General features: G+C 36.6%; 1 protein-coding gene and 2 long non-coding RNA genes across 13 annotated transcripts in view; 2 read left to right on the forward strand and 1 right to left on the reverse strand.

Annotated features, from left to right (window-relative positions):
• Positions 1 to 5245, forward strand: part of LOC147831246 (uncharacterized) — a 6088-nt gene extending 843 nt beyond the window's left edge. Inside the window, exons 1-3 of the long non-coding RNA XR_015523345.1 lie at positions 1 to 811; positions 1128 to 2452; positions 2654 to 5245. The exon at positions 1 to 811 is cut by the window's left edge and continues 843 nt beyond it. This is a non-coding gene — a long non-coding RNA (uncharacterized LOC147831246). The remainder of the gene's footprint in view (positions 812 to 1127; positions 2453 to 2653) is intronic.
• Positions 1 to 5357, reverse strand: part of LOC141380587 (uncharacterized) — a 12797-nt gene extending 7440 nt beyond the window's left edge. The window contains exon 1 of the long non-coding RNA XR_015523347.1: positions 3198 to 5357. This is a non-coding gene — a long non-coding RNA (uncharacterized LOC141380587). The remainder of the gene's footprint in view (positions 1 to 3197) is intronic.
• Positions 1 to 16677, forward strand: part of znf512b (zinc finger protein 512B) — a 145815-nt gene that overhangs the window by 53435 nt on the left and 75703 nt on the right. The gene's annotated exons all lie outside the window — the stretch shown is intronic.

The raw sequence follows: 16677 nt of genomic DNA on the forward strand, positions 1-16677 counted from the left end.
ATTAAAGCATGTTCACAGCAGTAAAGCTAATGTTTCTACTGTATGTGTGCAAAGCAGTGTTGTCCACCAAGCTCTAAGTGGGTGAATTAACTTTAAACCTGGGACATACCAGGCCAACATCAATGAACTGCAGCAACAAAAACCAACTGTGTTTTCAGCTTGCAATGGCTACGGGTTGTTCCATCCAAACCAAACACTGCTCTTGAACACACCAAATAGATAATACACTACCTGACAAAAGTCTTGTCGCCTATCCAAGTTTTAGGAACAACAAATAATAACTTTACTTCCAGTTTATCATTTTGGTATAAGAAGTGGCTTACATGAAAGGCAAGGGCCTCTAGATTATGCTTATTTTACAAAAATAATACATGATCATGCCTTTATTTTTAATTATATAATTAGGACATTAAAGTCTGACTTTGCTCAGGCATAATTCTTGTCACTTAAAAGAAATACTGTCCAGTATAGAATATGAAATCATGGTGCAGTGGAAAATATTTGATATTGTGTATGACTCCCAGGAGCTTGGAGGACTGCATCCATACATCTCTGCAATGACTCAGATAAATTATTAATAATGTCGTCTGGAATGGCAAAGAAAGCGTTCTTGCAGGACTTACAGAGTTCATTAAGATTCTTCGGATTCATCTTCAATGCCTCCTTCTTCATCTTACCCCAGACATGTCTGGTGACTGGGCTGGCCAGTCCTGCAGCTCATTGACCTTCTTTGCTTTCAAGAACTTTGATGTGGGGGCTGAAGTATGAGAAGGAGCGCTACTGTAACTTGCCGAAGAACTTGCCCTTTCATGTGGTTTTTAATGTAATGGGGAGCACAAATGTCTTGATACCTCAGACTTTTGGAGGTGCCCTCCTCTCTGCAGATCTCTCTCACGCCCCCATACTGAATGTAACCCCAAACCATGATTTTACCTTCACCAAACTGTACTGATTTCTGTGAGAATCTTGTCTCTATGCGTTTTCCAATAGGTCTTTTGCAGTATTTGTGATAACTGGTATGCAATTCAACAGGTGATTCATCTGAAAAAAACTACCTTATGTCACCTTTCTAAATCATCAACTCGACAACAAGACTTTTGTCAGGTAGTGTAGCTGACAGAAACCAGAACAAATATTTGGTGCCCACATGGGATGATGTATCTTTTCATACCTGCAGGTAGCAGTATCTATCAGGGGTGTGTTATGTATCTTGATACATAACTCACATTACAATATTATCATAGCAGTAAATATTACCATACTGTATGTACTAAGCTGGATAAAGAGCATTGTTTTTTCAGTATTATACAGCATCCTTTCGCTTTGCGTTGAGCAGCCAAAAAGCCTGTCGAGTTTTATTCTGTGATAACGACCTCCTGGATGTACTTTATCACCAATAAACTGCCAGTGATTTAGGTACATATAAAATGAGCATAATTCACCAACACTTTTTAAAGAGTTTTTAAACAAACAGTGGATCAAGCAGGCAGAGTGTCGACTAGCAGACTAGACCTACAAATAGGTCTATTTTTTGGCAGTGTTTAAGTTTGATCCTGCTTTCATGCAACATCTCTGTTATTTTGTGTGCATAGCTTCGCCAGCAAGAGTGTCAAAGTTTGCTACATTTATCTTGTATTTTAAAGGGCAGCATATTAGCAAATAACTTGCATTCAAGCATTAAACATGTTTTTAAGGGTGAAAATGTTGTATGCTTTTTATCAGATTAATTTAATAATTTAACTATATTATAAGTCAGACATATTAGCCCTGCTTTGATTTTTCTTTCTTTTTTAAATATTTCCCAAATTATGTTTAATGGAGGAAGGAGTTTTTCACAGTGTTTCCTATAATATTTTTTTTTTCTTCTGGAGAAAGTCTTATTTGTTTTATTTCGGCTAGAATGAAAGCAGTTTTTAATTTTTTAAATACTATTTTAAGGTAAATATTATTAGCCCCTTTAAGCTATATATTTTTCAGTAGTCTACAGAACAAACCAACATTATATAATAACTTGCCTAATTACCCTAACCTGCCTAGTTAACCTAATTAACCTAGTTACGCCTTTAACTGTTGTGTTAAACTGTATAGAAGTGTCTTGAGAAATATCTAGTCAAATATTATTTACTGTCATCATTGCAAAGATAAAATGTTTGGAAATGTGTTCAAATAAATTTTCTCTCTGTTAAACAGAAATGGAAAAAAAAATAAACAGGAGGGTTAATAGTTCAGGGGGATAATAATTCTGACTTCAACTGTATATAGATATAACTATAGATTATAATCATAACAAGACAGGATGTGCATAAAGCAACTGGGATTACAAGATCTGTTCAGCACTCTGTGATCATCAGTCATTATTAAGAATGAGTTTTCAGTAAATCGGTACATGATTGTAATAAAGTCAGTTAAAGAGGGTAAAATCACTGTAATTCATCAACAATACTGCATATCAGTGTTGACACAATGATAAAAAAAAAATGCAATCCTGGTTTCTGAACGTTAAATTAGGTTTATTTTGATCGTTAACTTAATGGATATCCATACAGCGATGGATATTAACGTGTTTCCTGTCACATTTGGGCCCAATCCCATTTCTACCCCTTAGTCCTCACTCTTACCCCTACCCCTCATTTTGCGCGTTCACGTCATGGAGTCGGGGTGTCCCAGTTCTCTTTAGCTTGAAGACATAGGGCTAAGGGGAAGGGGTGAATAGCCCTTCGAACATTTTTTTTTTTTAGGACCACACTCAAAACCAAGAGGTAAGAAAATTTCACAGAATACACCAGCCATAACACCAGTAATACTGAACACGGAAGTTAGGAGATCCCCAAATTAGTATTTTTTTGTCATTATTACAATTTTTTTACGACAAACAAACATGTGTTTTAATACATTCACAACCGCGTACGTGTTTTACAATCAAGCTTTAAAAAAAGGGCGCAAAAAAAAAGCTAAATTTTACAACCTATAATCCATAATCATAACTCCTGCAAAGCAGTCCCACAACATTCTGACACTCGATGCCACTCGAATACACTGAAAAGTCTAGGGGCTGAGAATGTGCTGTTTACAGTGTCTGCTATAATGTAAGTGTTGTTTTCGTGTGTTTACATAGCTGAATATGGCTACTGTGTATATACACAGTACAGTGATGATCTTATTGCCACATTACATCGTTCTGATAACATACTATATGCCTTCAGTGATTTCCTTAAGATAAATATAAAAAAATACCACAACTGATATAACCACAGCAGTCGCCATCGACTGATCTCATAGGAAGCAAGAGTTTGCAAAGAAATATGGTCATGTGTGCAAATGTTGTAGTGCTGTCATAATTCTTAGGGGTACATTTTGAAGCACTTCCCTTTAACCCTCAGTTGTAAGGGCCAAGTGGAAGGGGAAGTGATAGGGGTACAAAAATAGAAATGGGATTGGACCACTGTGTGTGTAAGACTCATCATTGCAGAAACGTATGTATTAACTCCACAACAAACACATCAAATAATTATTGAGAACTTTTTTATTGTAGTATTTCTCACAAACAGTACATGAGTCTGCTTCATTCATGTTAATCACTATGCTGATTATCTGATGCGGCAGGAAATGAGGACACACTCTGACAGGCACCTGGGAATTGTGGGTGGGGAAAGCTAGCATTAAAGGCATAGGCCACAAAAACAGCTACAATGTGCACAGAGCAAACAAATCCAATATTCTGAAAGGTTTAATAAATAATCTGATGCGTGTTTTGAGCTGAAACTTTACAGACACATTCTGGAGACTTATCTTAAATCTTAAAATAGGTGCCCTTTAAGACTGCATTTGTGGTCACATATTTTGGCTATTTTACCCAGCACTTTCTTTCACATCCAAAGTACAAACTGTGCAAGAGTGAGTTAAGCAGTAAAGATCATGAGTTTTGAGCTTGCCTTATTAAAGAGCACTAATGAAAAAGCATAAATTATTAAGTCTTGTGACTTTGCCAGTAATGTGTGTGAATACATCCGCACTGGAAGTGGCCTGACTAAGACAAGTGGCTCTCATTCCCACAGCAACACAAACATGTCCTCCCCCAGAGCGATGTTTTTTTTTAATTATGCTCTTTATCTAAAGGACCTGTATATTTGCCGAGCTAAATTAAAATTCACACCTCATTTCCTCTTCAGCAGAAGTGTCATAAAAACAGACAAAAATCTTCTTCCACGTTGCTCTAATGCGTTTACATTTATGCTACTTATCTGTTAAGTACTGAAGTGTTCACACACACTTAACGCGGTCTTTATGTACCAGTTAAGTCTCGCAAGTGTGCGTTAGCCTAATTCAGTCTCAACAGATCTGTCTAATTCTCCTAATCATAAACCGTGGGTCTTTAAATCCACCCACAATAGCCTGTAGCCCAAGCGTGGCTCTTCCTTAAAGCTTCACAAACACTCTTTTAAACAGCGTGTAATTTTGATATTGACTCTCCCGGGTGAGATCAAAGATTATGTCTAATCCTCCATCCAACAGGACTCTTGTTAAAACTAACAAGATACCTCCACTGTGACGCCTGAGGAGCCTTTGTAATCATGTAGATGATGTTCCTTCACAAGCATCATCTTTTTGGGTCAAATAATAAATAATAATACAAGTGTAAATTACTTCACCTCTTTTCTGATCAGTAATAAACCTTTAACTATGACTTTTAGCTGAATACACTTATAAATTGTCTGTTTCTTAATAGTTATTAAGGTAGTACTTAGGTGTAAGTATTGAATAGTTATGTGGGAAAATATCATGCAGAATATGTGCTTTAATAGTACAGTTGAACAGCCAGTATCTTAATAATAGGCAATAGTAGTCACTATTGTTGTCAAGTATACTTCATTCATAACGTTTCACCTTCAAATCTGTATAAAAATGTGCAAGCTTAGAGGTATAATCGAACATTGTTTTCTGCTCCAGTTTATACATATTTCGTCACCTTAGAGTTATAAGGTTCTATCTAACATTTTTGTCAAACTTGAGTTATTGACATATTCTTACTAAATGACAACTTATTTACATCATGGGATGTTTTTTTAATTAGTTGTTTACATTTTAAGACTTTTTATTTAAAAAACAAATGTTACATATTGTTTCCTAAGAAATGCAAAAACTTGCTCCCAAGGTGACGATTTGCTCTTTGCATTAATGTGATTGGAATGTAGAACTTGTAAAACTATAAAGCGCAACATAGTGCTATTGCACTAATTAGAGAATGAAAAAAAAAGTAAAAAACTTAAAGGTGCCCTATACTGCAATGATTCAATGAGCTGTATATCTATGGTATGTGCCTGAGGTAAGTTTTTTTTTTTTTTTTTTTTTTTAATTTCCAGAAACCTTTTTTTATTACTTGATAAAATACCCATAGAATCAGTAGATCCATATTGACCATATTTGAATGAGTTGTGAGTATTAATAAGCTCTGTTACACACACTGTGCATAATGTACTCTAAAATAAACATGCACAAAATAATAATACTTCATTTGTCAATAAAAAATTTTAACAATCGAAAAAGGTTGAGATTTATTTTATTTAAATGGAGCGAGTGAGCTCTTTAATAAAAACCTATCAGAGTAACATATTTTGCTCCTGAGTTGGGTTGTGGGCAATATAGGCTTAATTATAATTAAACTCGACAACAAAGACAGACAGAGATGTATTGTGCTGTATTTTAATGTTGTAATGTAAATGAAAATACAGCCAGGAAATAATATCAACCTCTGCATGAACATATGATGTTTAATTAAGTGTATTGCTGTTCTTTCACTTCAGTAAAATAACAGTAGAGCTGAGTTACATGACACCATTAATAAATGTGCATTTTATACTAAGTGCACACTTATACTCAGCAGTATATGTGTTTGTTAATACAAATATACTCTGCAAATTTCACAATAAACACAATAAAATAAAAAATATTTAGTTAGACATACCGTATGCCTCATCAGGTGGAGCTGAATAAATGTTTAATCAATACATCCTGCATTTTGCATTCTAACTAGTGATGTGCAATACCACTGGTGTCCTATCCGATCCGACACCAAGTAAAATAAAGGCGAGTATCGACGATACCTATCCGATACTGATACTTTGGAAAAAAAATTACTGTTTGGGAAATTCAAGTAACAAGAAGTATACGTAAAAGTGTCACTTCATCCTGAATACGAGCCATATTACAGGTTATTCTTGTGTATTGTTTATTGATTAAGAATTATCATACAAAAAAAGAGCCAACCTACGTATTTATTGACAGCATCTGAGCATGTATATCTCAAAACACCTGCCTGAACATCTTAAAATAAAACAATAAACATTCACACCTTTTAGTTTATTGACATTTTAATTCAGTCCCCTTGAAGATCACAAAAACCCAGGCCCCCAAAATACAGCCACATTTTCTCTCTCTGTACCTGAATAGTGCCTGCCTGCTCCATCTAAGGACTCTGCTCGATGTCTGTCTCGCCACAGCAGCACCTGTGCCTCTCCTTTCCTCCTCTTCTGACTGCCTAGTCATAACGTCATGAGTCATATTCTGTCTTGTGATTTAAATGTAGGTGTTTGATTAGGTGTGTAGTTTTTACCACAGTACTTCACTGTGTTGTTACATGTGTCACGAAAAGCATCGTTTGAGTTTATGGAAGTACAGTAGCTCCACACAAAACTTCGCTTGCGGTCACCCATATCCAATGACAGCGTGACTGAACATGTGCCAGCGGACTGACTGAGTGGCTAGCTAGTGTGCTCTGCAGTTGTACAGTGCAATATTATGCACATGACTTGGCTGGCGGAGGAACAAATAGTTCAGAATATGTTGCCATTATTCAGATAAACTAGGGTAATTGTAATTACTTTCCACTGTATTTGTATGTCAAATAAACTACATATTTGCTCTAAATTACTGAAATATTGATATTTTTTATAAGATAATCGATTCTAGAAAAAGCTGGTATCTGAGATATCAATATTTTAGTATCGATCCGCACATCACTAATCCTGACATGCATGTGAACAGATGGCCTGTGAAGCCATTGCATAGCAACACATAGAAAGCAATCTGGTGCAGCTGTATTCATTCTGCATCTACTATTTTCAAAATAATTGTCCAACGTATATAGTGTTAACACAGCCTGGGGTGTACATATTAATGATCCCTACTGAATTACTGTCCCTACTGGCTACTGAACTTTTGATAAAGCGTCAAGGCATCAGGCCTGAATGATGAAAAATGTGACCTAAAGTCAATGCAAATCTAGAAGGCGTGGCACGTGAGCAACGCAACAGTCTGTTTTGTGTTCTGATTGGCCTGTTTTTTTTACTGGGGTTTAAAGGTGATTGAGGCTCATGGTATGGCCATTTCTATAAACAGATCTCTTATTATTCGACTATGCCTAGGTTTACCCACATATTCTTTAAAGAGCAGCTTTCATTTAAATCAGTTGTTTCTTTTGCACAGATTAAAACATGATCCAGTTCAGGACTGCTTGACTATTATATAGTATTAAGACAAATAATTTAATATCTCTCTGTCAATGTAAAATGAAAGTCTTCATCTCATCTCTTGTTTGTTTGTTCCATATTCACAGAATAATTAGTGCATTGTAAAAAAAAAAAAAAAAAAAAAAGTATTGTTTTATAATTGCATGAGTATAATATTAATAGTAATATGTTAGGCATTCTCAAATTTAAAGGTGCAGTATGTAAGTGTGACACTGAGTGTTTGAACTAGGTATTGCACACCTGGTTAAAAACAACTGCAAGTGCAGGTTGCCAGATTGACAACACCAACAGGAGAGTGCCCGACTGTCGAACCTAAAGGCTGATTTAAGGTTGATTTAAATCGGGAGGGTTAAATGATCAAAGCAAAGACAGATGTCTGACATGTTGCACACATTTTCAAAGTAGAATAACTGACTTTAGAATTGTTTTTCATATAAACAAGAATGTTCACTTAGCATGTTTCTTAAATATCTGCAAACATATCATTCTATTTTTATGCTTTGGAAGAGTCAAAAACTTACATACATAACCTTTAAAAGCTGCTAATTTATCAAATCCTGCAGATTAGTCTGTGAAATAATTGAAAATTAGTTGCTTAATCATTATAATGATCACAAGACTACTCAATTATCAAGACCATATTTTTTTTTTGTTGTTGTTGCAGCTCTAATACACGGTTAATATTTGTACGTTAATAACAAATTAATAACTAACTGTTTATAAGTATACTGATGGCGTACTGATCATTGATGTTGCAATAAAAAAACTGTGTGAAATATCACAAATTAATGTAACAAATATCACAAATTAATGAAAATTATGTTAATTTTGTGATAACAAAGCTGGTTTTTAACATCATTACTTCTAAAGAATCATCTGAAACTAAAAACTTAGCTTTGAGTACACATAAAAACAAAACACATACATCCTCAGTGAGCAAAAAATGTCAATAATATGATTCCAAAACTGTTCAATGGAGGAATCTTCACTAATTTAAGCTATTTTCATTCTGCTCTTTCCATCGCCGATGATCAGTCTACAAAAGAAGGTCAGAGCCATTTATTCACAAAGGAAATAGGTCACTTTTGATTTGGTGTTGTTTTTAAAACACAGAAGTGTCTAGCCTCGGTCATCGACTTCAATGGCCTGTAGCCGCTCTGGTTAACGGGGTTATCGGCGGGGAGGAGGGAAGAAAGAGCCAGCCAGTGGCTTCTGAAAAAGAGCTGATAGCAGGACTCAGTGACATGTAATTAGCACGTTGTCTGGTCTCAGAGCCGCCCTTCCTCCTCCTTCTGTGAGAGCCACGCTGATCGAGGACACGGCTAATTGTCTGTCCTCCATACACACAAGCAGTGTGTGTCTGTGTGTGTGTGTGTGTGTATGTGTGTGTGTGTGTGTGTGTGTGTGTGTGTGTGTGTGCGTGTGTGTGTGTGCGTGTGTGTGTGTGTGTGTGTGTGTGTGTGTGTGTGTGTGTGTGTGTGCGTGTGTGTGTGTGTGTGTGTGTGTGTGTGTGTGATTTTTAAAGGAATACTTCACCCAAACCAGATCCAAATGAGTGAAATAGATGGTATGTAAGAATCATCGTTCAGCTCTTACATGTAATGAGTGTTCAGAAATTAGTAGCCAGGAGGTAGATTATAACAAAGCAGATTTAATACAGGATTTAAGCCGTGCATATAGTACAATACATCTGGCAGTCTGTGTTTGTGTATATGTTGTATTCCTTATGTTGTGGGGACCAAATGTTACCACATTTATGTTAATACCAGTAAATTTTGACCCTGTGAGGAATTGTTTCTGCATGATTTAGAAATAGGAAGAATAGCCGACAACATTGTCTCAGTCTGCAAACTATACCTCACAGCCAAACATACATGATAAATGACTTGGAAACAACTTGAGACCATGTAACATATATTTTTAATTAGCTACATAATTAGAAAGAAGCCTAGTGGGGTGAAACGTGTACTTATTTTGCTTACCCGGATTAGCAATTTCTCCTCAACCTTTTTCTTTATTTTTCAACCCGGTTGTGGTATTGCTCAGATGACACATCAAACAGGCACAGGTGCTGCTGCCAAAGTTTTGCCTCCATTTCTTGGGTCCAAATAGCCAAACAAGACCTTCTCCGCCGACCTCCCTCTAGCCTGCAGATACTCATACTAGTGGATGCTGCTCTTTCATTGGCTGTAGGTGATCACAGATGTTATTTTCAATCAGAGCACATTTCACACGGCATGGTTTGAATCACCCATGCCTCCAGATATTTAGCATGCCAAAAGCCTCATTGTGTTGGTTACTCATCTGCGATTCTCTCAGATCATGTCTTTGATAGTTCACACTATGATTGTTACTTATGTGAGCGAGCACTGATTTGCTTGTGATTTCAGCTATTTGTCTGCAATTTTTCAAAACCAGTCTGCGACTCAAAATCGGCGCTAAAATCATGCAGTCTTGCCATAAGTTAACCTTGTACAAGTTAGATAGAGACAAGGTTAATTAAATATCATGGTAAACAACTATAGTGAGACGCAATCCAGCGGTACAAACTGTCTGACATGCACTGCTCTCTGGGGTTTTGTGCTTAAAGCACCCACTGACTGCTGGAGCTTAGACACTGCAGCGTATGACAGAATGTGTGTGTGTGTGGTCACATGATGTGTGTTTGCTACTGCAGTGGTACAGTGTGGACAAAAGGCTTTTTTAGAAATACTAGGTGAAACACCATTGTGGCTGTGGATCGTTTTCATTCTAAAATGTCATTTTAAAACAAAGACGTATTAGGGTAAATGGGAGTGTGTATTCTTCGCGAGTGAGTTGCTGCTGCGACTAGGGCGGGGTGGATGATCACGATGTCGGCTCAGCATCGTGATGTCTATCAGCCATCAGTGATGGACCCAACCCTAGTTAAGAATACATGTAATGCACATCTAAATTAACATTTAGGAAGTGTGGGAACTTTCTGTTTGTATGAATCCACATGGGGTTCAGAGTATATATTTTTGACCCTATAATAATTTCACACTTGTCTAATACAAATATTTATTTAATTAGTGCATAATTTTTTCATTGTTTTTCTCCAAAAAGTGAAATATGGCAGGATGTTCTATAGGAGGGTCACATTGTAACATGGCCAAATATCAGCTTAAAATATTATTTAAAAACATTAAAAAACGAATAAAAAATATTTTCAATAAAATGCAATTATTAACAAATTGGCAAAATAATATAAAATGTTATTTTGTATTTATATTATTATTTTTTTTATTTTATATATATAAAAATGTAAAATAAGTATGTTTGACAACACATTGCAACCATTTCCTTGGGTTCGTAGTTCATAGTCATTAATTAATTTTCTTTTCGGCTTAGTCCCTTTATTAATCTGGGGTCGCCACAGCAGAATGAAATTATCCAACATGTTGTACACAGCGGATGCCCTTCCAGCTGCAACCCATCTCTGGGAAAACTAATCATATTTCATAACTTAAAATTTCATTATCATACAATTCTTTCATAATTTGCTCACCCTTTCGTAATGATCTCCTGAATATAGCATATTAATAGCGGCACATTTTATTTTTGTAATTATTTATTCAATTTGTTTGTACATTTCTCAGGCATAGCTGATTATAAAAAAAATATTATAAAATATCTGGTATATATGTAATTATATGGATATCTAGATATGGATGACTTTATGAAGCTTTTATGGTCTGTTTCGTAGATTGACAAATATGGTCATATAAAAAAACGTAATAGCTCTCTTTTAATTCAGCTGATAGCAGTATATGACTTTGCAAAGAAATGAATGTGAGTAAATGAGATCATATTTATTTTTTGTTGGCCATTCACTTTAACTCAAGGAGTGTGTCGTCCTACTGCCGTGTCAAAGACGTGGCTGATTAATGGTTGATTAACTTTAGTCTGAGAAAGGCCTTTATCACTCCCATTTACACACACACACACACACACACACACACACACACACACACACACACACACACACACACACACACACACACTCTGAAGATAATTTGTCTGAAGCCACTTTGTAAGTGTCCTTATTATGTAGTTGCTTAGCAGCCATAAGCCAGCAGGCCTCTATGGAGTATTAGTGTGTAATTATCTGCCGTTTGCTCAAAGTTTCGACCTTGCTGCCGTTCATATGGATTTGCGGCAACCTTCCGTGACCTCTGCTAACCAAAAAGCCAAACACATGCTATCATCTTGCATTCTCATGGGACTCGCATGCAATAAGCAATGCCACTAATTTGTACGCAGTATGCATCTGCAATTGACTGTGTCTCTAAATGTTCGTTCAGCCTCACTAAAGTCCCTGAGGGAACGTCAGCAACATATGGAGAGTCACAGCATTGTGAGGTCTGAGCTAATCGTTAATCTCAAGTAGGGTTAATGGATCTTCTTTGATAAAGTCAAGGTGTTTTAAGGAGGGAAGGATACGGCTGGAATTCCACAGAAGCCATTATTGGATCCAAATGGATCCTGAGCAATTTCGCCATTATAGATGTGACATTTGCAGGAAAAACTTCAAACATAAATACACAGAGAAAGTATTTAACATTACATTCAAACATATTTTTATGTTTTCCAAAACAACTAGCCACAGAGATATATAATCAGAAAAAATATCAATCTGTAAACATTTTTATATATTAAATGAGGAAAATAAACATGCGTTAGACCAAAGAACTCTGCAAGTTTACAGTGTACAACATACTTTGTTGACATTCTGTGAATTAAACTGCACAAATGAAAAGAACTAATTCTTACTAAAGGATAAAAGTTGGCTCATAGAACAAAGATGATTGATTTTATTTTATTTAAACTTTTTTGCCTTCATGAGGAAAAAGTTTGGTTATGGATGTCACACCTCTGTATTATGGATGTGACAAATGTGAAGTTTGTCACATTCATAATATACTTGACAATTGTGTCAAGTATAATTTTTTACAATCACTGACAGTTAATTTTGAGCATTTTTGAAGTACTGTAAAATACAAGCTTACACCAAAAACTTAGAGGCCTATTTTAGTGACAACTTTTCATGGCAGGGATGACATTTGCATGGAATTACTTTTTTAGAAGTTTAGATATTACCTTTGAATCAAACAATAAATGTCCATGCTGAGTAATTATTTACTACTGACATGCAACAACATCCCACACACAAAGTTAGCAAAAAGTTGTTTATGTAAAATGTTTGGTAACACTTTGATGGTCCCTATTGCACATTTTGTTGACTAAAAGTTGCATTGCAACTACATGCCAATTACTTCTCATTTGAGTTTTAGTAGACTAATACTGCTCCTTTAGCAGACATTTAACTGACTATAAGAAACTTTGCAAGTGCGTGTCAATTTACACTAACACTAATCCCAACCTAACAGTCTACTTAAAATCTAATGAGAATTAGTTAGCATGCAGAAGTAATGTAAAATAAGTTTAACAAAATGTGTTAAAGTTACCATCAAAATTAAGTGACACCAATGTATTGTGTAAAATGTTTTACTTTAAAAGTAATCCTGTGCTATATTTCTTCAAAGTCGGCTTTGCTAAAGTAAGCTTGAACATTTTGTGACAAGTTTATCACAATTAATATGTGAAATGAATTCAGAGGGACATATGATTATTAGCTGCTATAAAAAGAACTTCAAAAAACAAAGAACACAATAATAAATATTTGCAAACAATAGCGATAATCAGATTATCCAACATATGCAACTCTTATCTCAGGGTAATTCCTTCTGTGGTGAGCTAGAAGAACTGTAACTGAACTGTTTTGTTGACAGTTTGTATGTGTGCAACCCTTGTTCTGGTTTTCTTTGTGGGATAACAACACAGATACTGCTGCCTTGTTGGTATAAAAAATTACATTCACTCACGCAGGGCGTACATTCTCGTTTCACTTGGCTGTCATCTATTTGGTGTGTTCACGCACAGCTTTTTAGTCTAGTTTTAGTCTTTTTGTTGCTGGGTTCCACACAATCAATTTGGGTTGGGACAACATAAAGCAATAGGTCAACTTATTTGTTTTTACAAATTTAGGTGGATTGAACAAAAAACAATTGGGTTTCCCAAAAAAATCAAGAATTGTGTTGTTTCAGCCCATTTTAAAGAAGCTGGTACCTAGCTCTCTGCAGCTCACCCATGGTCACCCACTTAAGCTAAGCAGGGCTGTGCCTGGTTAGTTTGTGGATGGGAGACCACATGGAAAAGCTAGGTAGCTGCCGGAAGTGGTGTTAGTGAGACCAGCAGGGGGCACCCAACCTGTGGTCTGTGTGAGTTCTATTGCCCCAGTATAGTGATGGGGACACTATACTGTTAGTGAGCACCCTCTATCTAACCACCATCAGCTGGGTGGTGGTTTGGTGCAATATGGCTGGTGGATGCTGCTCACTGGTGGTGGATGAGGAGATTCCATGTTTTGAGTTGTTTAGCTCTTTAGCTTCAAACTGTGTGCAAGCATTTTCCTTCGGCTTAGTCCCTTATTTATCAGACGTCACCACAGTGGCTATTCCAGCATATGTTTTATGTAGCAGATGCCTTTCCAGCCACAACCCAGTACGGGGAAACACCCTTACACACTCTCACATTCAGGCCCAATCCCAATTCTTTTTTTGTACCCCTACCCCTTCCCCTAAGCCCTTACGACCAAGAGTTAAGGGAAGGGCTTTAAAATTTACCCCTAAGAATTGGGACAGCACTAGAGCACCTGCACATGCCATCATATGTCATCGCCACCTCTTGCTTCATATGAGATCAGAAGATTGCAACTGCTGTAGTGTTATTTTTGGTATTTATCTTCAGCAAATCACTAAAGGCATATATTATGTCATCATAACGATCTAATGTGGCAATAAGATCATAACTTTACTGTGCAATTACACAGGGGCCATATTCACCTATGTAAACACACCAAAACAACATTACATTATAGCAGACATCTCCTTACTTCCGAGTGGAGCTCTGGCTGATGTATTCTAGTAAATTTTTCTTACCCCTTGGTTTTGAGTGTGGTCCTGAAAAATCTTCATTTTAAGGGGTGTATACCCCTTGCCCTTAGCCCTACGCCTTCAAGCTAAAGATAATTGGGACACCACTACCCCTTCACGGGCATGCGCAAAACGAGAGGTAGGTGTAAAGGGAAAGGGCTAAGAATTGGAATTGGGCCTCACCCATTATGGCCAATTTTGTTTACATAATTCAGTTATAGCACATGTTTTTGGACTTTTTGGAAAACCAGAGCACCTGGAGGAAACCCATACCAACACGGGGAGAACATGCAAACTCCACACAGAAATGCCAACTGGCCCATCCAAAACTCGAACCAGTGGCCTTCTTGCTGTGAGGCGAAAGTACTAACCATTGAGCCACTGTGTCGCCTGAAACCAATAAATCAAAGGCAATTTTCATTCATATTTTGTCAGTAAAGCCGGTTCTAGTAAACCTCCAGCACATGCTTTCAGATGGAGCAGTGTTTACTCGACAGAGTTGTAGTTAACTGATTAGCTCGCAAAATCATGTTCAAATTCAAAATCAATCGCATCCTTTAATAATGAAATTGAGATTATCATTCTGTGACAATGACAGCTGTTTGCTTAGCATATCTGTGAACTACATGCTGCTACTTTTGATGCCCCATATAATAATATGTTGCAACTCCAAAATTAGCTCATAATTTCAGTCGTGTTTTTGAAATAAATCCTTCTGTGAGATGATTCTATAATCATGTGTTAGTTAGTCACACTAAATCATTGATAGCAGGGTTTGGTTTGTTAAATAACGCTATATGGATTTTCTAGGGATGATTGACGCGAAACTGATGTTATGAAAAAGTGTCGAGGTCCCAAACTGCAAGTGTTTCGAAACACTGCATCAAAGCATAACCCAAAACACCCTGGTCACGTGACTAAGGCCATTGAAACACCCAGGCAATGGTGGAAAGAGTACTGAAAAATCATACTCAAGTAAAAGTACCATTACTTACCTAAAAATGTAGTGTAAGTGGAGTAAAAGTATATGTTGTAAATATTACACAAAGTAGGAAAAGTAGCCCTTTTAAAAGTACTCAAGAGTAGTGAGTAGTGAGTAATGTGCTGTAAAAAGATGATACATTTACATGTAATTTGTTGATGTGTGTAAACGTAACATTCTGTAGTGCATCTAGTTATTGCCCAACAGGCGCACAACATCATAAGACATTAATATTAGGTTAGATTTATGTTGTGATGTCAGGTGACCAAAACTCAAGGTCTAGCCAGCGTCTAAAGACCACGTTATTTCGATGACCAATAATGATGTCAAATGACATTGATATTGTGCAGGGTTCTGCCACTCTGGTCTTGTAAATTCTTGCTTTGGTGGCAGAGTCCAGACACTAGCTCTGTCTTGTCCTGTCCTGTTATGCTCGACTCGAGTTTTCTCAGTTAATTATCTGCTGTCCTGTGCCAGTTCGTTGTCATTTCCTGCCTTGTCCTGTCCTCCAGTCTTGATTCCTGCCAGCCTGCCCTCCAGTCCTGATTCCTGCCAACCTGCCCAGTCTAGTTTGTTTAGATTGTTTATTTGTTTTATTAATGTTGTTCCCCTCGTGGTAGTTTGTTTTGCCTTTTATTTTATTTTATTATTAATAAATACCCATTTTTTTACTGCACCTAAGTCCTCGCTCCTTTTCCCCTACACCAATCGAAACAAATATTTGGTTGATTTTAGGTTCTTAGAAACGGTCCAAAATCTTACGTCAAGCCAACATCTTAAACCAAAGTCATATTGACTTCAAACACTGACATTTATTCTTCAGGTAAGGCAACTAAAATCCAACATTCTGATAGACGTCATAGCGGTAACGTCCACTCAACTTCAAACTGTAACATCATCATCTGATGTTGATATTTGGTTGGTTTTAGGTTCGACATTTAACATTGGCATTGACCTGACGTTGAGTTCTGACGTCAGTGGGATTTTCATTTCCAAACAAAAGGCAACATCCATGATGTTAGGGTACAAAGTCAATCTGACCTCATGTTGACATCTTGTGCCTGTTGAGTCATTTCGGTCATCATACAGTAAACATCCGTCATCTTCTTATAAGTAACATGCATCTAAACGGTCTCTAGGTCAATGCTTGTAA

Source organism: Danio rerio, chromosome 23, assembly GCF_052040795.2.
Source record: "Danio rerio strain M-AB ecotype USA chromosome 23, GRCz13ab, whole genome shotgun sequence".
Taxonomy (NCBI): domain Eukaryota; kingdom Metazoa; phylum Chordata; class Actinopteri; order Cypriniformes; family Danionidae; genus Danio; species Danio rerio.